This window comes from Vombatus ursinus, unplaced genomic scaffold, assembly GCF_900497805.2.
Source record: "Vombatus ursinus unplaced genomic scaffold, bare-nosed wombat genome assembly UNPS02014864.1, whole genome shotgun sequence".
Lineage (NCBI taxonomy): Eukaryota > Metazoa > Chordata > Mammalia > Diprotodontia > Vombatidae > Vombatus > Vombatus ursinus.
Window position 1 is genome coordinate 15,633,182 of NW_020954642.1, and position 26,616 is coordinate 15,659,797.

The following is a 26,616-nucleotide window of genomic DNA, read 5'->3' on the forward strand; positions in this document are numbered from 1 at the left end:
TGTGTGTGTGTGTGTGTGTGTGTGTGTGTGTGTGTGTGTGTGTGTGTTTAGGCAGCAATTGAACAGCCAACAGACAGGAAAAGATTGAATATTAATGAGAGACTGGGGATAACAGAAGGTGTAATCTGCTGGAGAATACAGGATGGAATGGGATCCAAATTATAATTCAAGGGGTTTGCCTCAGGAAGAAAGGTCCTCTGTTTCTGTGAGACAGGAGTGAAGGAGGAGATAGTGGAGGAAGATGTTTATTACATATGCAATGTAAGTATAAACAAAAAACAAAAATAAAAATAAAATATAAAGGTGAAAATGAAATTTAACATTGGACTATGGGATCATAGCTTTAGAATCTGTGCTCTCAAGGTAGGAGGCAATATACAAAAACTGTGAGTATATATGTGTATATATGTGAATATATATACATATAATATGTGTGAATATATATAATATGTACATATTATATATATTGACAGAACAATTTCTATGAAATTTGTGTTCAGTCAAAGGGCCTCACTTGAGGACCTAGAGGGTCACATATGGCCTCAAAGTCTCAGGCTCCCCACCGCTGATCTAAGACAATATCAAAAGACTCATGATGGAAAATGTTATCCATATCCAGAGAAAGAACTATGGATTCTGAATGCAGATCAAAGCATACTATTTCCACGTCTTTTTTTTTGTTTTCTTTTGTGTTTTTTCTTTCTCTTGATGTTTCCCCTTTGCTCTGATTCTTCTTTCACAACATAACTAATGTGGAAATATGTTTAACATGATTGTACATGTATAACCTATATGAGATTGCTTGCCATCTTGGGGAGGGGGAAGAGAAGGGAGGGAAAGAAATAGGAAAAATTGGAACACAAAATCTTATAAAAACGAATGTTGAAAACTATCTTTAACTGTAATTGGAAAAAATACTATTAAGAAAGAAAGAAAGAAAGAAAGAGAGAAAGAAAGAAAAAGAAAGAAAGAAAGAAAAAGAAAAAAGAAAGAAAGAGCACTGGCTTTGCTTCAGATCCAGTGAGTTTAAATCCTACTTTTAATATTATCGTCTGTGTGACCTTGAACAAGTTATGTCCCTGACTTCCAATTTCCTCATTTACACAAGGAGATGGTTGGACTAAATTTCCTTTTCACCTTCATATCTTATTTTTATTTTTGTTTTCTTTATATTTATATTGCATGTGTAATAAAATAAGCTATTTAAATGAAGGGACTGTTCCATTTGTGTTTGTATCACTGGCACCTAGGACAGTGTCTGGCACATAGTAGGTGATTTATGAATGCATTCTTGCTAGAAGGATTGATTCAATCTCCAAAGGGGCAACTTATACCCTGAAAATATTGGCTGATTGCAAAATACTTTGGAAAGAAAGCCTCGGGTAATTCACATTATGGAGACACTCTCTTCAACTCTTCCTGTAATATTCTCTTGCTTATAACCTTCAGTTTTAAAATTCTTCCCAGAGCCTGATAGAATGATATGACCCCTAGTAATGATTTCCCATAAATATAATATTATTCAAAAACCTCAGTCACTTGGAAAACATTGTGAAAAAGCTTTTCTGCAATATATATTTAGCACTAGGTATTAAATGTGGCATAAGGCATTTTGCATCTGTGACTCCCCTCCCAATCAAGAGCTGAATGTCAGATCCCTATTGTAGGGCATTGGAGAGTTAGGAGTTCACCCAACCTGCAACTACTGCAGAAATCAGCAATGGGTAGCTAATTCCTCTCTGACCACTGTGGGACATACTGGGCATTGGGAGGCAGGATACAAGAGGGAAATACTAGTGTTTCAGGATTACAAAGCAGTAAAGACACTTGTAGCTGGATTATCATCATGGGATTTGAAAAGTACAAGAAAAACAAAAGGAGTGAGATCTAGAGTAATGCTATATAGTGGAAAGCTCATTAGATTTGGAATTAAATTCCTGGGTTCAAGTCCCAGTGAGCATGTCACTTTCTCTCTCCCTTAATTTCCTTCTCTGTGAATGAGACCTGGGTAAATGAACTCTAAAGTCCCTTCCCACTGTAATAACAATAGGCTACTACTCATATGATGAGCATTTCAGGGTTTGCAAAGGACTTTAGAGGAATCATCTCATTTAATTGTCACAACAAACCTGTGAGAAATCGGTGATATTATTATCCCCATTTTTCTATTGAGGAAACTGAGACTTGGGAGAATCACCTGTGTAATCTAGTGTCGCACAGCTCATAAGCGGCCGAGGTGAGATTCAAACTTGTTTCTTCCTGGCTCCTGGTCTAGTATTCTGTCATCTACACCATACTGCCTCTAAGCCCTAGGTGCCTTAGTGGCAGACCAAAAATCAGGCACAGAAATAAAAGTTCAGTAAGTATGAATCTGAGAAGAGACAAATGAGGGTTCAAATGGGAAACTGAAAGGAGCCTGGAGCAGAATTACAGGGAATGTAGATGGGAAGAGGGTGAATGGGTCACACCTTAGGCAGAATGGAGAGTAGCAAGGCTGGGCAATTGGCTAGTTCTTTATGATAGTGTGTTAACCCATTCTGGTAAACACTGGATTAACGGACTGCGACTCAAGGACTAAGTCCCCCACTTCCTAGCCAAGTCACCATGGGCAACCTACTTCACTTTTCTCAATTTTGATTTCCTCATCTGCAAAACAGGGCAATGATATTTGCCCTGACTACTTCAAAGTCTTTGTCAGGAAACCTCTTTGTATAAGAAGCATGGAGATGGCACTGGAGTGCTGGACTGGGACATGAGAAGATTCGGGTTTGAACTCGTTTTCAGATACCCCAGAACAAATCACTAAATCTCTGTTTACATCAGTTTCCTCATCTTTAAAATGGGCATAATGATAGCATCTACCTCAAAGGGTTGTTATGAGGAACAAATGAGATAGTATTTGTTAAGGGCTTAGCATAGTGTCTGGCATATAGAAGGTACTATATAAATACTAACTGCTATTATTATTAATTTTATCATCATCATCATCAACATGAGATTGTTGTGAGTATAACATATTCTAATGGGTTTTGCAAACCTTAAAATGCCATACAAATGCTAACTATTTAATTTTTTTTTTTTTATTTTTAGGCAGTTCGGGTTAAGTGACTTGCCCAGGGTCACACAGCTATTAAATGTCAAGTGTTTGGTCTAAGGGTGGATTTGAACTGAGGTCCTCCTGACTCCAGGGCCAGTGCTCTATCCACTGTGCCACCTAGCTGCCCCATATTATTTAAATCTTAAAGCGTTTTTTTGAATGTAACTTACTGATATTAAGCTATAGGTTTGAGTCCAAAATCTACAACTTAGTAGTCATGAAATCACAGGCTTACCACTTTAGGTGATCAATTTGATCATCTGTAAAATGAGGATGATATTACTCTCCTTCTTCTCTCAACAGAATTGTTGTGAGGAAAAATTTTTGTATTGTGGAATAGTCTACAGACGTTAGTATGATTTCAATTATTATCATAATATTCCAATTATAATCTTAATAAAGATACTCCCTAGGGTCTTTAATCCTGCAAATATCTTCAATCCTACCTTGGGATACTAAAGGCTGTAGTCTAATTTATCTTCTTAGGTAGAATTGTAATGAAAAGAACACTATCTCTGGAGACCATACTCCTGATTCTAATCTTCCCAGTGCCACAGACTTTCTACTTAGCCTTGAGCAAATCATTTCCCTTACCTGGACCTCAGTTTCTTTATATGTAAAATGAGAAGCTTGATATAGTGGTGTGCTGGAGCCAGCTCTAACACCATAGAGATCTGACTTTTAAATTTTCACCTCGGAAATCAGCACATGGTACAAATCAGGACTCGATTTATTCTTTTTTTGACCATCTAGGCTTAAAAAAAGGAGGATGGGGAAATGTTAATAATGCAGATTAAATTTAAAGTGTGACCCAGGTACATGCCTCTCCCTTCCCAGAGAGCCAGCTGCTAAACATTTGCCAGCAGATCCTTTGACTTGACCTAAATTCTCGACAAGACCCCTTCCAGCTCCAGAATCTCTTTAAATACTCCACATGACTGGCCTATCATTTCTAGCTACAGCAGTTCAGTGACACTGCCTTAATTTGGGGTGTATTCGTCTGTGAGTTAAGCTGGCATTTCAGCCTGCCATGTTTTCCCAACTTAATTTAATATTGCTATTGGCAAATGGATCACTCTCAGAGTCATCAATCCTGCTAGCTTTTATATCTAGTGAGCTAGAAACTTTCATCAGATTTTTGTCTCCATAATAGATTTCTGTCTGGGATCAAAAGGTTGGCTGAATACTAGTCGTGCAGAAAGTTTTGTGGGTTAATTAAGATGATCATTAACTGTTCATCTTAACTACATGATCTGCAGAGAGAGAATTCCCTTCAATCAGATACACTTGCTTTAGCAGTACTAACGATGTGTCCCGAATGTTAAAGTGACAGTCCGGGTGAGATTCACATTGAATGTTGGGGATTTTCAACACCCCGATCCTGGCATTCTCCTCCCAAATGTGCCATACTTAATCACAGGGTTTGGCCCCCTGTTAGGTTATCACCAGAGAAATTTTTGTTTAAACCACGCCAAACAATCCTGCCCTTTTTCTAATTGTTTCATTATATGCTCTGTTGGTGATTTTTCTTTTCTTTTTTTCTTTTTTTTCCTGTAAGTCATGGCAATACATTTAAAAAAATATTCCTTTTCCTTCTTAGCTTTGAAGGATTTCCCACTGAAGAGATGCTTTGGGCTCTGGAAGCTAGATTCAGTCAAGACCTTAGTTAAAACTAGCTACATAAACCTGAGTGCTACCCCAACTTTTTGTGCCTCAGTTAGTAACAAAGAGATAGTTGTTCTTGAACTACTGAGAAAAAAAGTGACTTTGGATATGTCAAGGTTCTATAGAAATGGGATCAGTTGCTGTTATTACTGTCAGAGATATGATTGGTTCATAACAGCACATTTACCTTGCAATGAAAACAAATCTAGAGGGCTTTGTTCTGGAGCTTCAGTGGCATTGATTGGTGGGAGCAATCACATTCTAAAGGGGCAGTGTGGTATAATGGATAGAACACTGGACTTGGAATCAGTCCCACAGGTTAACATCATTATATAATATACAATTATATATAATATGTAATATGTTAACATATAATGGATATAATATATAATTATCTCTGATAATTAATGAATAATAATGAATGAACGAATGAATGAAATGAACAAGTCTGTTTCCTCACCTATACTGTGAAGATTTAGGACAAGGTTTTCTCTGATGCTCTTTGCATATTTTGATTTAGACTTTCCTCTGGCATCTATGACTTGAGCAAGTTCTATGTGTCCAGCTATATTATTGAGACCAGGTCTCTATAGAGGGAGCTGGTTAAATGGACCCTGCCTGGTTTTTTTCCTACTTGACCCAGAAATAAGGGACTAGATAGATGGAAAATTCTGGCAGTTGTACTCATGGGAAATACTAAAAAATGTATTCATAGACATGTAAAAGAGTTAGAATCTTAAGGGTCAGAGCTCAGTAACAATGTATGGATCAACTATGTAGTTTCAGAATTTGAAATTTGAGCATTTTGTCCATTTGGACAAATTATCCACTGGGGAAGCATGCCATTCTGCATGCCCCCTAAAGATCAATACAATCAGAATCAGAACACCCAAGTTCAAGTGTCAACTCTTTTAGCAATTGGTGTGATCTTGAGATTCTATGTTCTAAAGTCCCTTCTACAGAGTTAAGACCTCGAATCAACACAATGGCCAGCCATAATTTCAGAGTACCAGTGACTTGCTGGAAGACAACTGATGGACTCAATATGCAGAAGGAGAAGAAAATTTTTGGACAGAGCCAATGTGGGAATTTGTTTGACTTGATTATGCATATTTGCTGTAAAGGTTTTGTTTTTCATTTATTCTCTGTCTCTTCCCTTCTTACCTCCCCCACCCTCATGGGAAAATAAAGAGAAAAATAAATAAAGATAGAGAGACAGACAGACAGACAGACAGACACAGACAGAGACAGAGAGACAGAAAATAAGGGCTTGTTAGTTGAAAAAAAATTATAAAAATAAAATCCTTTCTAGAGCTCTCATTTCATATACTAATAATTTATGGCCTAATATTTTATATTTAATGATTCTGGTTCTAGGGCCTCATCTGTACAGAATTCCTTCAATTGCATCTTTCTGGAAGGGCACTAAGAGAGCCTCCAGTCCTCCCTGACCACCTCAACTGAAGAGGAAACTAAGAATTAAAAAGCAGAAATTACTTAGTTGAGGTCACAGAGAAGTTAAGTTGTAGAGCCTGGGCCTGAGTACAGGTCTTGTAACTCCCAAGTTTAGGGTTATTTCCATAAAGAAGGAAGGAAGGAAAAAAGTATTTACTAAATGACCACTATGTGCCAGGCACTGTGTTAAGCACTTTACAAACATCATCTCATTTGACCCTCACAATAGTCATGAGTTGAAGGTGGTATTATTAACCCTATTTTACAATTAAGGAAACTGAAGCAGCCAGTAATTGAGTGACTTGCCCAGAGTCACATACAGCTAATAAATGTCTGAAGCTGGATTCAAATTCACATCTTTCTGGCTCAGGGCCCAGCACTCTATCCACAGTGCCCCTAGTTGCCTATCCATTCACCTCTTTTCATTGATCTAAACTGTAACCTCTCGGTAGTACCCATTTCCCAGTTATGATCAAATGAGAAGAACATCACCGGTTCTTCTATCAGTGGAGACATTGAGAATCCCTGTGGCCTGACAGCGCCTGGGCTCGGTTAAACTCTTAACAGACACCAAACACCTGGAGCTATAGTTCCTTTTAGATTGTTTTGCCTTTGAGCAATGATTGAGCTTCAGGGGAGGCCTCTAAGGAACTCAATGGAACTGAGGGTCAGGGATGAATTTTACCTAGAGGATATTTTAAACTTAGGAGTATAGTTATTAAATATAAACTATTATTTGGCTAAATCTAACATAAAGTAAAAATGACTTCATCCACCCTCATCCACCCTCTACACCCCCTACATCCCCCACCCCCACCCCCAATTTACAAGATGCTTTAAACTCTGATACTTTTATCAGGTAAGTTACAGAATCAATCAGTCTATATATGAAAACAAGACAAGAGCAATTTCCCTCAAGTACGTGGTTCTAACTAGAATCTTCAACTTCCAAAACTGAAATTTTCCACCACCACTGGACTCCTTTGGATTAGGAACTACTGAAACTCCTCTGCTTTAAAATACCCCCAGAAAGCCTGGTTAACCAGTTTCACTTTTTTTCCCCTTTCATTCCCCTTCCCCACCTCCTAGAGTTTCAGATCTTAGGATGTATAGAAAATCTTGTGAAGGAACTTTGAGTCATTATATACCACCCACTCTGCTACGTTCTAGGAATATAGACAAGAAGGGAAAAAATGATTCCTCCCCTCAAGAAGTACACATTCTTATGTGGGAAGCAACATTCAAACAAATACCAGCATACAAGATATATACAGTGCAAACGGAAAGTATTCACAGCATGCCCCTTGATTGATTATGTAATTCAATCAAAGAGGCATTCTCACCTAGGGGGAAAAATGGTATCAAGAGGTGTAGAGCATTTTGTTAATTGAGGTGGGAGGGCAGTAACTAAACCCCTTACATATGTAACTTTTGTTAGCTGATTTGTAGAATTGTGTATTCTTGCCCTCATTGATTTTTTTTCCTTTCAACTCTTTCAGAGTGTCAGCCACTCAATTTATGCCTTCTGCTTGTAATTCTTTTCTATTGTCCTAATGTGGTCTAAAGTTTCAATTGCTTCCTGTTGTCAACTTTTTCAGTAGAGAATGACTTATATTATGTTTCCCAAAGAACTGAACATAGGGCTAAATTGAGGGTCAGAGCTCAGTAATGATATGTGGATTGTTTCAGAGTTTAAAGAGATCTCAAAAGGCATCCAGTCCAACACATTTCTAAGCAGGAATCCTCTCTACAGTATAATTTACACATAATACTATAAGTTTACCAACCATTTTGTTGTTAAGTAGTTTTTCGGGATTTTTTGTGACACCATTTGGGGTTTTCTTGACAAAGATATTGGAATGGTTTGCCATTTTCTTCTCCAGCTCATTTTACAGGTGAGGAAATTGAGGCAAATAGGGTTAAGTGTCTTGCCCAAGCTCACGTATCTAGTGTCTGAGTTCAGATTTGAACTCAAGAAGATAAGTCTTCTGATGCCAGACCCAGCACTCTAGCCACTGTGCAACCTAACTTCCCATTTTATATAGAATTGGAATCTCATATCAAAGTACTGAGGACAGCATTGTCCATATTACAAATGTTGGAACTGAGATTAAGAGAGATTAAATCATTTGACTGTAATTAACTCACCTACTAAGTGTCAGCTCTCTTTTGATTCCAAACAGAACATTCACTCATCTCCATTTCTCAATAAGCATGTCTAGTAATGGGAAGCTCCCTATTTCCCAAGACTGTTGAGTGATCTTTAGACAATTCCAATAAGTGTGAACTTCTTTTAAGCCAGAATCCGCCCCATTTAAAACACTTTTATCATTGTTCTTTGTCCTGCCTCCTGGGGTAAGTATAACAAGTCTAATAATCAATCCCCTTTCTACCTGATAGATTTTTGTTTATTTGAAGCCAGTCATCATTCTTTTCTCACCCATAATAACCCTGACCAAGTCTTCTCTCCTATCAGCTAATTATCTCCAGCTCCTTCAATAAATTTTAGTAGGATATGTTCTCCAATTCTCTCACCATCTTTGTCTGCACATGTTCTATCTTGTCAACATCCTTCCTGAACTATGATATGCAAAAATAGGTTCAATTCTGGATCCCTGACGAGTAGGGTCAAGTCTTCAGTTTTGTCTTGGTCAACCATAGTTGGACAGCACCTATTTTGAGAAAGTTCTTCCTTGTATTCAAGCAACATCTTCCTCCCTGTAACTCCTCCCCATTGGATTTTTCTTAAACTAATCTTAAAAAACATAAAGATTCAGTTCTGTGGGCCTATCTGTTGTGGTCAGAGGAGCAATCTTGGGCCCTGGGAGTTTGAGAGGAAAACAGTTCTGCTTGAGTGAGTGGCTTTTCCAGATCAGCTTTGATTGATCTGAGCAGAAGTATCAGAGATAGTTTAGTTATCATTGTTCTCAAAGGACTTGAGTTGAACTCACAGCATTATCATTATTTACTGCAAGCAAATCAATTTATTGGATAAGCCATTCCCCTACTTGGACCTCAGTTACTTCAACTGTAAAATTAAGAGTTCACACTAGAGCATGTGTAAAGTCACATTCTCTGACCTTACATATTACAATGGAAAGGAGATGAGTTAACCACAGTTGTGTTTCTCTAAAGGCTATTTGCCCCTTGATTTAGGACAAAAATTCAGAGATGAATAATGGACAGATGGAAAGAATGATCTCTTTCCACCTCTGATTCTTTATGAATCTCTAAGAAGGAGACAAAAAGTACTAAGTTTTTGCAGCATAGGGGCAGACAGTAAGCATTTAATAAATACTGGAGGTTCAAAAGATTGCTGATTCATTCTGTATTCATCTTTGCTACAGTTTAGCTGTTTTGTATTTTGTTTTCTTGTTTTTCCCTGAGAAAGTCCCTTGACTTCTCTGTGTTAGAAGGTATCACTGTCCTAACTTTGTATTATGTGAGACGTAGATCTGTGAAGTCAGTTATGGGAATGAATGTAGACAGATTCGCATTTCTCACATCAAAATGATATCTAAATAAAGCTCTTTTTATTTGTTACATGCCTCAGTGGATTATTCAATTCAAATGACTATATGAATTGTTTATAAGCAGGTACAATACCCTCAAAAATTCAGATCGAAAATAGAAGGGCTTTTTCCAATAAATTTCCCTCCCACATATTTTTCAATATCAGCTATTATTCTTGGACCTATCACTAAAAAAAAAAAAGGCTTTTGGGAGACATTACAGTCTTCATGCTCAAGAAAGCACAGGTCAGTGGAATCCATTTTTATAGGTCAGCAACAAATTTTGTCCAGTGTTTCCCATGCTGTGCACAATTGACCCTTAGGTTAAATCACCTAACAGGCCAGAGCAAGGAATCAAAGCCCACACACTGCAGTGACATTGAATTTAAGGACCATCAGCTCAACATTGGCCAGCAGGGTGACACGGTCGTGAAAACAGCTAATGTGATCTCAGGTGATGTTGAGAATAGTGTAGGGTCCAAAATGAAGGCAGGGAGAGTCTCACTGCCCTGGATGCTGGTGTCTTCATCAGGAAGAGACAAAGCCTGAAGCTTAATTGATCTAACCACGGGGTTGATTGACACTTAAGCTTGCAGCCATCCAATCATCAAGGGATATGAAGTGACTGGGTACCACCTCACAATCCCAGGTCCATGCTTTATTCTGGTTTGGGGTAATTAAGCTTCTACCTAGGTATTTGTTTCTAAGTATCTGTCTTCTTAACTGGGAATCTGTGAGCTTATTTTTGTTTCTTTTCATATTCCGATAAGTATATTTCAATATGATTGATCCCTGGTATTTCAATGTAATCATAGTTATTTTATTTCATGCAAATTTCCCCAACAAATCAAGCCAACAAGCATTTTTAACTGCCTAATATGTGTTACATTTAAGCATATTATTCTATGAAGGGGTATATAGGCTTTGCTAGACTGAAAAGGGGTGCACCACACACACTTACACTCACATTCAGAACCAACCCCTGGGTTAGAATATAGCAGTAGATTTGTAAATAGCAGCAGACCACTGTGTGATTGTATATTGAGGTAAGCAAAGAGCCGGAATCTTTTCCATATGCATCAATCTAGGGTAAGTAGATTCCAGATACTTTTGAATATACCAATCATGAATGCTTCAGGATAAGGATAAAAACAGTGTTCACAGGGGAGCTAGGTAGTGCAGTGGATAGAGCACCAGCCCTGGAGTCAGGAGGACCTGAGTTCAAATCTGGCCTCAGACACATAACACTAACTGTGTGACTCTGGGCAAGTCACTTAACCCCAGCTACCTCACCAAATGAACAAAAGAAAAAAGCAGTATTCCCTAGAATGCTTTTGCTGTTAAGGGCTGCCCTCATTGATGTTCATAAATCACACTAGCTCTCTCTAACTACCTGCCCCCTTCCTCTCTCAAGGGGAAGGCATTCAGCCTAACCAGCTTGAATCACCTTAGAGTACAGAGTACTGGACCTCGTGCCAACCTAATCCCATCCAATCAATATTCATTAAACAATTACAATGTGCCAGGCACTGTGCTGGGCATACAATTAATAAAAAGAAAGACAGTCCCTTCCCTCAAAAGGTTTACATTCTAAAAGGGGAGACAACACACAAAAGGAGGAAGGAAAATTGGGGGAAACCAGAGGGTACCTGTCCTGGGGGCATTTTTTTCCAAGGAAGTGAAATCAGCAGTGAAGTGGATGCAAAGTGGAGTGATCAGTCAGGAAGACCCGCATCAAATCCAGCGTTAGACACTTAGGAGCTGTGTACCTTGGGCCAAGTCTTTTAAAACGTTTTCTGCCTCAGTTTTCTCATCTGTAAAATAAGGATGATGATAATAGCGTGGACTTCCCAGGATTGTTGTGATGATCAAATGAGTCGATACTAATGTAAAACTTACTGCAAATCTTTAGGTGCCATATAAATTCAAACTGTTACTGAATATAATTATTGGCATGCATTAGGAAAGAAATTGAGAAGCTCAACTTTGTTCCAGGTTTTGTTTCCCAGATCAGCATTTACTGCCTGTGAGACCAAAGGCAGGTTTCTTCAACTCGGAGCCTCAGTTTCTTCATCTGCAAAATGGGGAGAATAAGACCCACCATCTTCCTCTCAGGACTGTTGTGAGAAAAGTGCTTTGCAGAATAATCCCAACAGTAGCATTTATATAGAACTTTAAGGTTTGCAAAGCACTTCACATGTTCAACCTCATTTGATTCTCACAAAAACCCTTTTACATATGTGGAAACTAAGTCTGAGAGAAGTTGTGACTTGCCCAGGGTCACACAGCAAGGGTGTGTGAAAATTTGAGATGAGGCCTATCATCCCAACACTGTTTTCACTGTGCCACCTATAGAAATAGAATTCATCAAAATTCACCTTTCTATTTGAAGAGTACAAATGTGTCAGTCTATCATAAAATGGAAGCCCTTTTCATGCCTTTGGTCACTTTAATTGATTGATTTAACATGCATGGACAACCAGCTGGATGTATTTTCTGCTTATGTTAAATCCTATGGAAAATAGCTATTTGGGAAATGTCTATAAAAAGTAACTTTTCATCAAATGAATAAGAAGGTAGGTGTTCACAAGTTGTCATAACCCTAGAGAGAAATTGCATCTGGGAAGGGATTATGCCTGTTTCAATGTCTTTGAATCCCTGGAGTGAAAGCTGATTTCAAATAGAATCTTTGGAAGATGATTCTATTGAAGACCGGTCAGTGCCAAGGCTGGGGAAAGAGAGGAATGGCAGCTGTCAGAACATTTCCCCACCACTAAGTGGTGAAATATAGAGTTAGAAAGACCTGAATTCAAATCCATCCTCAGACACTGGCTAGCAGTATGATCCTGGCTAAGTCACTTAACCACTGTTTGCCTCACTTTCCTCATTTGCAAAATGGGGATAATAATAGAATCTACTTCCCAGGGTTGTTGTGGAGATCAAATGAGATGATAATTACAAAACACAATAGCACAATTAGCACAATACTCAGCATATAGTAAATACTATATAAATATTAACTTTTATTATTTATTTCACTTTTCCCACTAGATTTTTTTTTTCTTAAATTGAACTTTCAATTCCAAGCAGGGTGCTTGACTCTCACTCTCACTCATTCCCACATATCCAGTAAATTGTCAAATCTTGTCATTTCTTTCTTCACACCTTTCACATTTGCTTCTTTGCTGTATCTCGTGTACCCTAATTATGTGAGATAGTAAGCTTCCTTCCCTTCCTCCTCTTTTATTCCTAGTATAATCCTAATTTTTTTAATTTATTAATATATGATTGTTTGTTTTTTTTTGTTGTTGTTGCTGTTATTTTTTGTCATAATCTTCAGGTTAATATTTTTCTCCTTAGGAATATTTAATTATTTTCCCAATCACATGTAAAGATAGTTTTCAACATTCATTTTTGTAAAATTTGAGCTCTGAATTTTTTTTCCCTCCCTCCTTTCCCTCCTCCCTCTCCAAGAGAGCAAACAATCTAATATAGGTTATACATGTACAATCATGTTAAACATATTTTCACATTAGTTGTGTTGTGAAAGAAGAATCAGAACAAAAGGGAAAATAGGTCACTGATTCTTAGATAAGTTCTTAGACTGTTTTCTAGGTCATTAAAATTATATATGCTTTATATTTTCATTTTAAACATTTTATTTACCAATCTTTTAATTTTGACTTAAAATTTTATTATTTTTTCAGAGGCATTGCTTTCTATTTGGCCCATCTTAATTCTCAGGAATCTATTTCTAGGGTTATATTTGTTCAAGGCAGCAGAGCAAAGAATGTTTTCTGTTTGGTTTTTTTTATGTATTTTAAAAACAAACTTTATTTTAAAATATAAAAAAATACCATTCTTAGCTCATGGGTTGAATACAAATAATCTACTGGGACAAGCCACAGTTTTCCTGTACTTGTTCTGAGTTACTGATTCTCCTTGTCATAGCTCTCTTTTCATTTAAAATTACATTTTGTATTTCTTGCTTCACTTTGCCAGAACTCTTGTGGTCTTTGTGGACAAGCCATTTCTCCCTCTTTTTAGGCTTTGCTTGGATGTGTTATAGAGTTACTCTCCTCTGTATTTATTTCTTGGACTTTTTTTAATCCATAATATTTCTTTACTGTATTCAGCTTTTTTGTTGTTGTTGTCTCCAGCCTTAATTTCTGAATAGAATCTTTGTTCTTGGGCCACATTCTGATCTTCACACACTCTCACACTCTTGGGTTGGGTGCATAGGTCCTGCCTGGACCTGGATGTGATATCTAAGACTAGCTCCCCACTCTCTGTTATAATCCTTGAATTCAGGCACTGTCTCCTGGTGGCTAGACTTAGTTTTTGTCCTTGATCCCTTCAAATTCTCTTTCTCTTTGAATAGCCCTAAACCTAGACTTGACTCCATCTTCACTATTACCCTGGCAGAGCCCAATCAGGTGCTGTCAATCGTGATGGTTGCAGGTTTCCTGCAAGTCTCCAAGTGCTCTGCTTCCCAAATGGTACTCTTGCCATTTTCCCTCTTGCTAGGGCTCCTAGATGGAGCAGGTTTTCACTTTGATTTTCTTTCATTATTCCTTCTGGTGCATTTTTAGAGCCTCACACCAAAGTATTTATGTGCAATCTGAGATCTTCTAGGTCCTGTCACACAGTCATCTTGTGCAACATCATATAAACCCCTTTTTTCTCTCTGCTCACAAAGCTGATTAGTTCAAACTCTCTTCACTTTTAGACCGGACCATTGCAATAGCCTTCTAATTGAAATCCCTTCCTTAAGCCAGAAAGAGACAGACTGACAGACATCCACAGACACAGACACAGAAAAAGAGAGTTTAATCCATCCTCCATTTAACTGCCAAAGTGATTTTCCTAAAGCATAGGTCTGATCTTGTCATTTCTGGATTCCAATAGTTGATAATGCCTGCCCCTCTCAGACTACCTACCATTTTCTCTGTATGTATCTTAGACATACTTTTCATGTACATGTTGTCTCTCTTAAAAGAATGTAAGGTCTTTGTCTTTTTTTTTTTCCTTTCTCTTTGCAACCCCAGTGTTCAGCACAGTATCTGGCATAAAAGAAACATTTAATAAATTTTTATTTGATGGCTGTGTGACTTTGGACAAGACTGAACTTCCTCAAGAGGAAGAAGAGAGGCAGTAAAACGAGTAGTGAGCAAATCTATTGATTATAAAGATTATTTTGGCAGCTGAATGAAAGATTATTTGGAGGGATGATGTGAACCTCATTGTAACACTGAAAGAAAAGTGCCAGTGATGTTTCAATTAAATGTTCTGATGTTGATGGACATATAAAAATAGGTAGGATAATGGATTATATTTCTTTAGCACTTTATATCCAATAACAATTGGATATTTGTGATAACCCTATCATTTAGGCAGGGCAAAGACTATTTCCTACATTTTACAGATGGGAAAACTTAGGCCCAGAATGGACAAGCAAATTTTAGAAGACTCCAAAGGAAGGCTTACTCAACTCTTAATATCATTTAGGCTGAGCTGAGATACAGAGAAATAGAGCCTGAGTTTTATAGACTCACAGTCAAAGTTAGAAGGAAACTTAGCAACCACACCTAATGTAACCCATTTATATCATGAAGAATTAAAACAGAGACCTGGAGTTGGTGTTAGAGAAGGGAATGGAATCTATTTCTCCTGACTCCCAGGTCAATGCTCTTTCAACCAGGTTGTTGAAATGTGTCCTTCCTTATGTCTTTGGTGCCAGAAGCTCCTGGTCACAAAACTTAAAACCAACAGCTAGAAAAGGGAGTACCTCAGTCACCTTCTCCCTCAAAGGAAGCAAGGTGTGACCCATGGGGGAACCTTGGAAGGCCACCTTCTATCTACACTGAGGATACCAGCTTGCTAACTAAGACCAGGCCCTCCCTGCCCTATCCTGAAGAAGGCCAGAGTTTGAATCCTGCCAGCTTCCGGATAGGTCAAGAACAACTCCCCTCTCCTCCCACTCCTCCTAAGAAAATGAAGATACTCCCCCAGTGAAAACCTGCTTTAGTTTTCACCTTCATAAGCCAGTCATCAGCTTCACCTGGTCATGGTCTACCTGACCATCCCCACTACCCCAAGTCCCACTTTACCACTAAGCTTTGAAAGTCAATTCTGACTTCCTCAACAAATAAAACAAGTTTGTGTTTTTGACTGGTGAGTACTGACCATTTGTTTCTGGACCTCGACCCAACCACCATGCTTTCTTTTCACTCTCTTTGAGCTGATATGGTCCTGCACTCCCTCTCCGACCTGCTCTCAAGTTCCTAACTTGGAACCCCAGCTTCTGCCTGGTGAGTACTTATAACTTATAGCCCAGGCCTGCAAGGCTACTACCTGGCTATCTTCATACCATTCCCATTGGGGTCTCCTACCCTCCTATTTCCTCCCTATCCACTTACTCCTCCCCACCACCATTTTTCTAATGATCAATGCTACCATTACTGGAAAGAATGGATGCCAATTAATTTTGATATGACTTTGATCACCATCTTTGTAACTTTCTTGTCTAAAACATTTCTCTCTGACTTGGCATTGGCTAATATGAGTGATCTTAACAAATTACAAAATAAACTCCTTGAGGGCAGGGACTGTCTCATTTGTTTATATTCTGGGCTCAGCACATACTTCCTCTGCAGCCTTAATAAATATTTACTCATTCATTTATTTGTTCATTTGTTCATTCATTCATTCATTCATTCATTCATTCACTAATAGGAATCTGTTAAATTCTTAGCCTTGACAAAGTCCAGTTGTCCCACTTGAATTAGAGCTTTTACTATATTTTCCTTCTTTAGAGTCTTTCCTCACATCCATAACATGCCTGGAACATCCTTCCTTCCCCCAACTCTACTTTTTGAAATCCTATCTATATAAAGAGTGGCTAATTCCACCCATTTCATGAAGCCTTCCCTTATTCCTCCAATTGGAAATAATCTCTCCTTCCTCTCAACACCATACCATGCTGTGCTTCCCTACTCTGTATTATCTTTACTCATGTTCAAGTTTTATGTTACCTACAAAACTGTGTATCCTTTACTTCTTTCATATGACCTGTTACTTTCTCAGGTGTGCTATGATTTCGGTATATTGGACTTGACCTTAATGGACGCTATCTACCTGAAGGTAAATACATAGTAAAATACAGTTAGCTTGATCAATTCAGTTAGTTTAAATGGCTCTGTAGAGACTTTGGTTCTTTGTCTTCTCTTTCAGTTAACTCCCGTAATTATTGTAAAAATTGTAGAATAATGTTTTAATTCCCACCTTAGGTTTTAGAGCTAGAGAGGACCTTAGAGATTTTCTAGTTTAGGGGTTTCCAACCTGTGAGCTGCTAACCACTGGAGGGAATGCAGAATCATTATAGGGGTTTCAGGAATTCATAATTTAATATAACTTCTATCAAACAGATTGATTCTATGTCTCAGGCAAAAATAAATTATAAATATTATATTATAAATTATATTAATTATAAACATTTTATTATATTATTACATGATTATGTTTTATATTATGTATATTGTATATTATGTATATATATATATTTTTAAATACATGCACAATAGATTCTGCTCTGATCAATTAACTCAAATTAAAAACATAACTAGATACATAATAGCCTGTCATTTTCTTAAACATGGATACTAATTGTACATAAACCTTTTTTTATGATAGAAAAGGGGTCTTCATATTCAAAATGTTGGTCAGCCATTGATTTAGTCCAATTAAACGGGGAAACTGATGCCGAGAGAGGGAAAGTATCTAGCCCAAAGCAGAGAAGAACAGAAAAGTAGAATTTGAACCCAGGTCATCTGACTTAAGTTCTTATACTTCTGCCACTGTACTTTGCAATATTCTGAGAGAATTTTTCAGAGCAGAAGATCATCTCACTCCAAAATATTCATTTTAAACTTTGGGGATAAAATTTCTTTTTAAATAGATGTCCTAGAAAAAGCAATGGGCCAAGAGTCTTAGCTGTGTAACCCTGGCTATACTACTTTTTTTTTTCCTCACCATCAAAATAAAGGGGTTGGACTAAATGATCTCTAAGGTCCCTTCCATGTTTGATATTTTGTGGTTCTATAATTTGACCTTTTATTTATGGCATCATTATGATCATCTATCCTTTGTGGGGTAGTGTAATAAATATCAAAGAACCATTTCTGCTTTGGAATTTTTCAGTCTCCCTTCTCATTGACAATTTGTAAGCTGTTACCTCTCTGGTGTTATTTTTACCAGATGCTAACATGAACACAGGTCTCCATCTGCTCTGCCGTGTGTAAAATGGAATGAGCCCAGCATGATTTGGGGTTGAATCTTAGTTCGAGTTTTGTTATATGTAAAATCTGAGCTGTAACTGGTAATATTTTTCATCTGGAGCAGAAGCATAGGTGGTAGTACAAAAAATGGCCTCTTGGTGGGTCTGGTCATGGGGGGAGGAGGAATGAAAGGAGGTATTTTCCCCACTTTCTTATTATCAATTACTCGTTGACCTCATCTTTGAGGCAGCTAGGTGGTACAAGGGAGAGTGATGGGTGTAACTATTGTATGCCTCAGTTTCCTTTTCTATAAAAATAGGGATAACAGTAGCAATATCCCAAGGATATTGTGAGGCTTAAATGAGATATTATTTGTAAAGTGCTTTGGAAACCTGAAAGTGTTATGTAAATATTACCCATTATTATTGTCATGACACCTCCTTTTCTAGGTCCCACTTCCTCTTCAACCCCCCAAGGGGTCCAGGACAGTCAAGGACCACAGAGCAATGATGTTAGCCACTGGACCATACAGTCAGGGAGAAAGTGTGATGCCCTAAATGTCACCACCCTGGGTCAAACCTTGAGCTACCTCACCCTAAATTAAAGTCCTGTTTAAAATTAATTTTAGATTCTAAACAAACTGATCTGTTCTCCAAATTTGGGATTCAATTCCCTGCCTTTCCTTCTCTGCAGAGTTGGCTCCTTATACCTGAGATGTACGTACTACTTCACTTCTATCTCTTAGAAGCCTTAGCATTCTTCAAAGCTTAACTGAGTTTTCTCCTCCTCTAGGAAGCTTTGGACAGCTAGATAGCACAGTGGGTAGAGTGCTAGTCCTGAAGTCAGGAAGACCTCAGTTCAAATCTGGCCTCAGACACTTACCAGCTGTGTGACTCTGGGCAAGTCTCTTCAACCTGTATGCCTCAGTTTCCTCATCTATAAGTGAGCTGGAGAGGAAATGGCAAACCACTCCAGTATCTCTGCCAAGAAAACCCCAAATGGGGTCAAGAATAATCTGACAGACTTCCCTTCCGGGAGCCAAGATGACAGAGTAAAAAGGTAGTCGCTCTCACCCTCTCCTATCAACCTCTGAAAACCCAGAAAATATCACCCCAGAAAAAACCCTGGAACAGCTGAACCAGAAGAAAGACAGGGTGCAGCAGTGCAGTAGCCAAGGTATCTAGAGGGATTAATGGGAAAGTCACCTCTTACCCTGGGGGAACGGAAGTAGTACGAAACAGGAGTCGCCCAGCCAGCTAGTGGAAAGATCCACTTTAGCACACAGGAGGAGATTCTGGTGCCTCGGCATTCTACAGCAAACGGGTCTCCCAGTGCCTAAGCAAAAATAAGGGAAGCAGCACTATAAAGGGCCCCAGGTGGATAAGCACCCGGCAGCATTGTCTGAAAGGAGCTGAAGAAAGAAACCTAGAAGTGCCAAAAAGTTCCAGCCTTGTTGATTCCAGCCCAACACCAGGTAAGCTGTCAGAACCCTACATCCTCCAACTGCCAAACAGGAGGAGATCCTGAAGCCCAGGTGGTCAAACAGGCAAACGCCAACAGCTGTACCTCCAAGTGCCTCAGTGAGGGTGAGGAAACTGGTGGAAAACAGCTCAGAAAACCACCAGGTGCCTCCGCATTCTACAGCAAAGAAGTCTCCCAGTGCCTCAACAAAAATAAGGGAGGCAGCCCTGCAAGGGGCCCCAGGCAGATAAACACCTGGCAGCACTTATCTAAAAGAAGCTAAACAAAGCTAAAGGAAAGGAAAAGCAGGCAACCTAGATTTACCTGAAAGTCCCAGCCTGGTTGATTCCAGCCCAACACCAGATAAGCTGCCAGAATCCCACAGCCTCCAATCACCAACATAAGAGGCCCCAGCACACAAAGCCAGTGACCAAGACCTAGGCTCCCAAGACAAGAAGCTTGGGTCAGTGCCCTCTGATCCCCAGCAGGAGAGCTTAATCTCTTTAAAGGCCGGAGAATAAAGAAACACCATGAGTAAAAAGAAACATACTCTAGATTCCTATTATGAGAAGAGTGAAGATCAAGACAAATTCTGAAGAGGACAACACTGTCATCAAACCCACATCTGCAACATCAAAAGGGAATATGAATTGGTCTGAAGCCCAAAAAGCCTTCTTAGAAGAACTCAAGAAGGATTTTAAAAGTCAAATGAGAGAGGTAGAGGAGTCCTTTAAAAGTACAATTGGCCAATTGGAAAAAAAAAAGTACACTGAAGAAAACAAGTCCCTAAAACACACTATTGGCTAATTGGAAAAAAAATACAATGAAGAAAATAAATCCCTTAAAAATACAGTTGACCAATTGGAGAAGAAAGTACAAAATCTAACAGAAAAAAACAATATGTTGCAAATTAGAATTGAACAAATGGAAACTAATGGCTCTATGAGAGAGCAAGAATCAGTCAAACAGAAACAAAAAAATGAAAAAATAGATGAAAACGTAAAATACCTCATGGGTAAAACAGCTGACCTGAAAAATTGATCCAGGAGAGACAATTTAAAAATTATGGGCCTAACTGAAAGTCATGATGAAAAAAGAGCCTGGACAATATCCTTCAGGAAATCATAAAGGAAAACTGCCCTAAGTCCTAGAACCTGAAGGTAAAATAACTATAGAAAGAATCCATCGCTCCCCGCCTGAAAGAGATCCCAAATTGAAAACACCAAGGAATATAAAAGCTAAATTCCAAAATTACCAGATAAAAGAGAAATTACTACAAGCAGCCAGAAAGAAAAAATTTAAATATCACGGAACCACAGTCAGGATTACACAGGATCTTGCAGCCTCTACATTAAAAGACCATAGGGTATGGAACATGATATTCCATAAGGTAAAGGAGCTTGGAATGCAGCCAAGGATTAACTACCCAGAGAAAATGAGAGTGATTTTTCAGGGAAGGAGATTGATATTCAGCAAAATAGGGGACTTCCAAACATTCCTGATAAAAAGACCAGAGCTCAACAAAAAATTTGATCTTCAAGTACAAGATTCAAGAGAGACATAAAAAGATAAATGGGACAGAAAGATACAATATGTTGTTAGTAAGGGCAAAATGTTTACATCCCTGCAAGGGAAGATGACACTTGCAACTCTTGAGAACTGTATTGTTATTATACCATGTTAAAGGAGTATACATAAAGGGGGTGGATATAAGTTGACTTTGATGTAATGAGAAAAAAAAAATTTAATCAAGTGGGTTAAATGGATCCAAGTAAGTGGATTAGTCTGACCTAAGACAATGTATTGAGAAAGGAGGAGGTAGACAAGGGTAAATTACATTACAGGAAAAGACACAAAAACCTATTACAGCAGAGGTAAAGAAGGGAGGGGGATGAGCATTGTTTGAACCTTACTCTCATCAGATTTGGCTCAAGAAAGGAATAACAATCAGTTAGGTATAGAAATCTAACTTGTACTACAGGTAGCGGAGAAAGGAGAAAGAAAAGCATAAACGGGGGTGGGGGGGAGGACGGAGAAAAACACACAAATAGTAATCATAACTGTAAATGTAAATGGGATGACCTCTCCCATAATAGCAGATTGGATTAAAAACTATAATCCTACAATATGTTGTTTACAGGAAACACATTTGAAAAAGAATGACACATACAGGGTAAAGGTAAAAGACTGGAGCAAAATATATTATGCTTCAGCTGAAGTAAAAAAAGCAGGGGTAGCAATCCTGATCTCAGACAAAGCAAAAGCAAAAATAGATCTTATCAAAAGAGATAAGGAAGGAAACTACATCCTGCTAAAAGGCACCATAGACAATGAAGTAATATCATTACTAAACATATATGCACCAAATGGCATAGCATCCAGATTCTTAGAGGAGAAGTTCAGGGAGTTACAGGAAGAAATGAACAGTGAAACTATACTAGTAGGGGACCTCAACCTCCCCCTCTCTGAACTAGATAAATCTAACCACAAAATAAACAAGAAAGAAGTTAAGGAGGTGAATAGAACATTAGAAAAGTGAGGTATGATAGACCTGTGGAGAAAACTCAATGGGGATAGAAAGGAATACACTTTTTTCTTGGCGGTACATGGCACATACACAAAAATTGACCATGTACTAGGGCATAAAAACGTCACAACCCAATGCAGAAAGGCAGAAATATTAAATGCATCCTTTTCAGATCATGATGCAATAAAAATTATATGTAATAAAGGGCCACAGAAATATAAACTAAAAAGTAATTGGAAACTAAATAATCTAATCCTAAAAAATGATTGGGTCAAAGAACAAATCATACAAACAATCAATAATTTCATTCAAGAGAATGACAATAATGAGACAACATACCAAAACTTATGGGATGCAGCAAAAGCTGTTCTGAGGGGAAGTTTTATATCTCTAAATGCTTACATAAATAAAATAGAAAAAGAGGAGCTCAATGAATTGGGCATACAGCTAAAAAAACTAGAAAAAGAACAAATTAAAAATCCTCAATTAAACACCAAATTAGAAATATTGAAAACCAAAGGAAAAATTAATAAAATTGAAATTAAGAAAACTATTGAACTAATAAATAAAACTAAGAGCTGGTTTTATGAAAAAAACCAATAAAATAGATAAACCTTTGGTTAATCTAATTAAAAAAAAAGAAAGAAGAAAATCAAATTACTAGTATCAAGAATGAAAAGGGTGAAACTACCACCAAGGAAGAGGAAATTAAAACAACAATTAGGAATTATTTTGCCCAACTATATGCCAACAAATTTGACAATCTTAATGAAATGGATATATATTTACAAAAATATAAATAGCCCAGATTAACAGAAGAGGAAGTAAAATACTTAAATAACCCCATCTCAGAAAAAGAAATTGAACAAGTCATTGATGAACTCCCTAGGAAAAAATCTCCAGGGCCAGATGGATTTACATGTGAATTCTATCAAACATTTAAAGAACAATTAATTCCAATACTATATAAACTATTTGGTAAAATAGATAAAGAAGGAATATTACCAAATTCTTTTTGTGATACAAATATAGTGCTGATACCTAAACCAGGAAGAGTCAAAACAGAGAAAGAAAATTATAGACCAATTTCTCTAATGAATATAGATGCAAAAATTTTAAACAAAATATTAGCAAATAGATTACAGCAACTTATCACACGAATAATACACTATGACCATATAGGATTTATACCAGGAATGCAGGGCTGGTTCAATATAAGGAAAACTATCAGCATAATCCATCATATCAACACCAAAACTAACAGAAACCACATGATCATCTCAATAGATGCAGAAAAAGCTTTTGACAAAATACAACAGCCATTCCTATTAAAAACACTAGAGAGCATAGGTATAAATGGACTCTTCCTTAAAATAATAAATAGTATCTATCTAAAACCTTCAGTAAGCATAGTATGTAATAGGAACAAGCTAGAAGCATTCCCAATAAGATCGGGGGTGAAACGAGGATGTCCATTATCACTACTGTTATTCAACATCGTACTGGAAATGTTAGCTTTAGCAATAAGAGAAGAAAAAGACATTGAAGGCATTAGAATAGGCAAAGAAGAAACAAAGCTATCACTCTTTGCAGATGACATGATGTTATACTTAGAGAATCCCAGAGAATCAAGTAAAAAACTACTTGAAATAATAAACAACTTTAGCAAAGTTGCAGGCTATAAAATAAACCCACATAAATCATTGGCATTTCTATATATTACCAACAAAGCCCAACAGCAAGAGATAGAAAGAGAAATTCCATTTAAACTTACTGTAGACATCATAAAAAGTTTAGGGGTCTACCTCCTGAAACAAACCCAGGAACTCTATGAACACAATTACAAAACACTTTTCACACAAATAAAATCAGATCTAAATAATTGGAAAAACATCAGTTGCTCATGGGTGGGCCGAGCTAATATAATAAAAATGACAATTCTCCCTAAGCTAATTTACTTATTCAGTGCCATACCAATCAAACTACCAAAAAATTATTTTATAGAGTTAGAAAAAATAATAACAAGATTCATTTAGAAGAACAAAAGGTCCAGAATGTCAAGAGAACTAATGAAAAGAAATTCAGAGGAAGGTGGCCTAGCCATTCCAGATCTTAAATTGTATTACAAAGCAGCAATCATCAAAACTGCTTGGTACTAGCTAAGAAATAGAGTAGTGGATCAGTGGAATAGGTTAAGTATGCAAGACACAGTAGTCATTGACTATAGTAATATATTATTTGATAAACCCAAAGACCCTAGCTTCTGGGAAAAGAACCCACTCTTTGAAAAAAAACTGCTGGGAAAACTGGCAAAGAGTATGGCAGAAACTAGGCATAGACCAAAATCCCACACCATATACCAAAATAAAGTCAAAATGGGTACATGATTTAGATATAAAAGCTGATACTATAAGCAAACTGAGAGATCAAGGAATAGTTTACCTGTCAGATCTATGGAGAACAGAAGAGAATTCATGACCAAACAGGAGACAGAGAACATTACAAAAAGCAAACTAGATAATTTTGATTACATTAAATTGAAAAGTTTTTGCACAAACAAAGCCAATGCAACTAAGATTAGAAGGAAGGTAGAAAATTGGGAAAGAATTTTTACAACCAGTCTCTCTGATAAGGACCTCATTTCTAAAATATATAGAGAATTAAGTCAAATTTATAAGAATACAAGCCATTCCCCAATTGGTAAGTGGTCAAAGGATATGACAGATAGTTCTCAGATGAAGAAATTAAAGCCATCTGTAGTCATAGGAAAAAATGCTCTAAATCACTATTGATTAAAGAAATGCAAATCAAAACAACTCTGAGGTACCACATCACACCTATCAGAATGGCCAACATGACAAAACAGGAAAATGATAAATGTTGGAGAGAATGTGGTAAAATTGGAACACTAATGCATTGTTGGTGGAATTGTGAAATAATCCAACCATTTTGGAGAGCAATTTGGAACTATGCCCAAAGGGCTATAAAAATGTGCATACCCTTTGACCCAGCAACAGCACTTCTAGTGCTATATCCCAAAGAGATCACACAAATGGGAAAAGGACCTACATGTACAAAAATATTCATAGCAGCTCTTTTTGTGGTGGCAAAGAATTGGAAATTGAAAGGATGCCCATCAATTGGGGAATGGCTGAGTAAGTTGTGGTATATGAATGTGATGGAATATTATTGTGCTATAAGAAATGATGAACAGGCTGACTTCAGAAAAACCTGGAAAGATTTGTATGGTCTGATGCTGAGTGAAGCGAGCAGAACCAAGAGAATGTTGTACACAATAACAGCCACATTGTGTGATGACTAATATTGATAAACTTAACCCTTCCTGGCAATACAAGGATCTAAGATATCTCCAGAGGCCTTGTGATAGAAAATGCTATCCGCACCCAAAGAAAGAACTATGGAAGCCATATTACTATTTTTTTTTCTCTTCTGTTGAGTTTTGTTTCCTCTTTCTGATAGTTCCTCCTATTGGTTTTAATTCCTACTTTCAACATCACTAATGTGAAAATATGTTTAATATGAATGTAAATGTATAGCCTATATCAGATTGTGCTCCGTCTTGGGGAGGGTGGTGGGGAGGAAGGGGGAGAAAAATTTTAAACTTAAAAGCATATGGAAGTGATTATTGATAAATCAAAATAAATTAATAAAAAATTTTTAAAAAAAGAATAATCTGACACAACTGAACAACAATAGTAAGCCTTTCCTCATCCCATTATTTGTTGTTGTGGGGCCATCTCCAGTTGCCTTGACTTTTGTCCCGCCATTGAACTCTGATGACTCTGGAGGAGAGAGTGAAGCTGATGACTTTGCGCAGCTCTGCCTCACTTAAACCCGATTCACTAGCTAGTCAAGACACCCTCCTTGTGATGTCATTGGTCCTCTTCGAGAGCAAAGGAGGAACAACAGTTTTTGTTGGTAACTCCCTTCTGATAATTGCTTTATATTTACTCATCTGTATATATGCTATATCATCGCCCTTTCCTTTCCTCCCCAGCCCCAAATTAGGACCTAAACTCTTTAAGGAAAAGGATTCTTTACTTGTGTTTTTCTTCCTTTGTTTCTATAATATCTAGTTCATGCCTCTCACTGGGTGCTTAATAAATGATTCTTGCAATGCAATGCAATCAATTGAATTGAACTGAACTGAATTGTATCGAATTGAAGGATTTGGACTAACTGCCTTCCAAGCCTGTGCCTCTGACACCCAAACACATCCACCTGCCTGAAATTCTGTAGTCTACTGTGACCTCAGGAACTGATATTTGAGTTCCTTATGAGTTATTTGTGAAGTGGGATGCAAAAAGACAGAGTCGAAGGAATTAAGTACATGGGCTTTGTGACAACTATTCAGTTACCCAATGTCTTTTATGATGGCCTTTCAAGAGTCGATTCTGGAGTGGCATTTTCAAATATTCTCGTAAATGATAAGCCATTTAAAAACAATCAAATATTTGAGCCCAGATACTTTTCTGTGCTAACGAGGAGAGAAACAGATAGGTTTCCCTTTTCCAGAGAATAGCCTTGAGTGCTCTCAGTCCAGGTACAGAGCCAGACACACACACACACACACACACACACACACACACACACACACACACA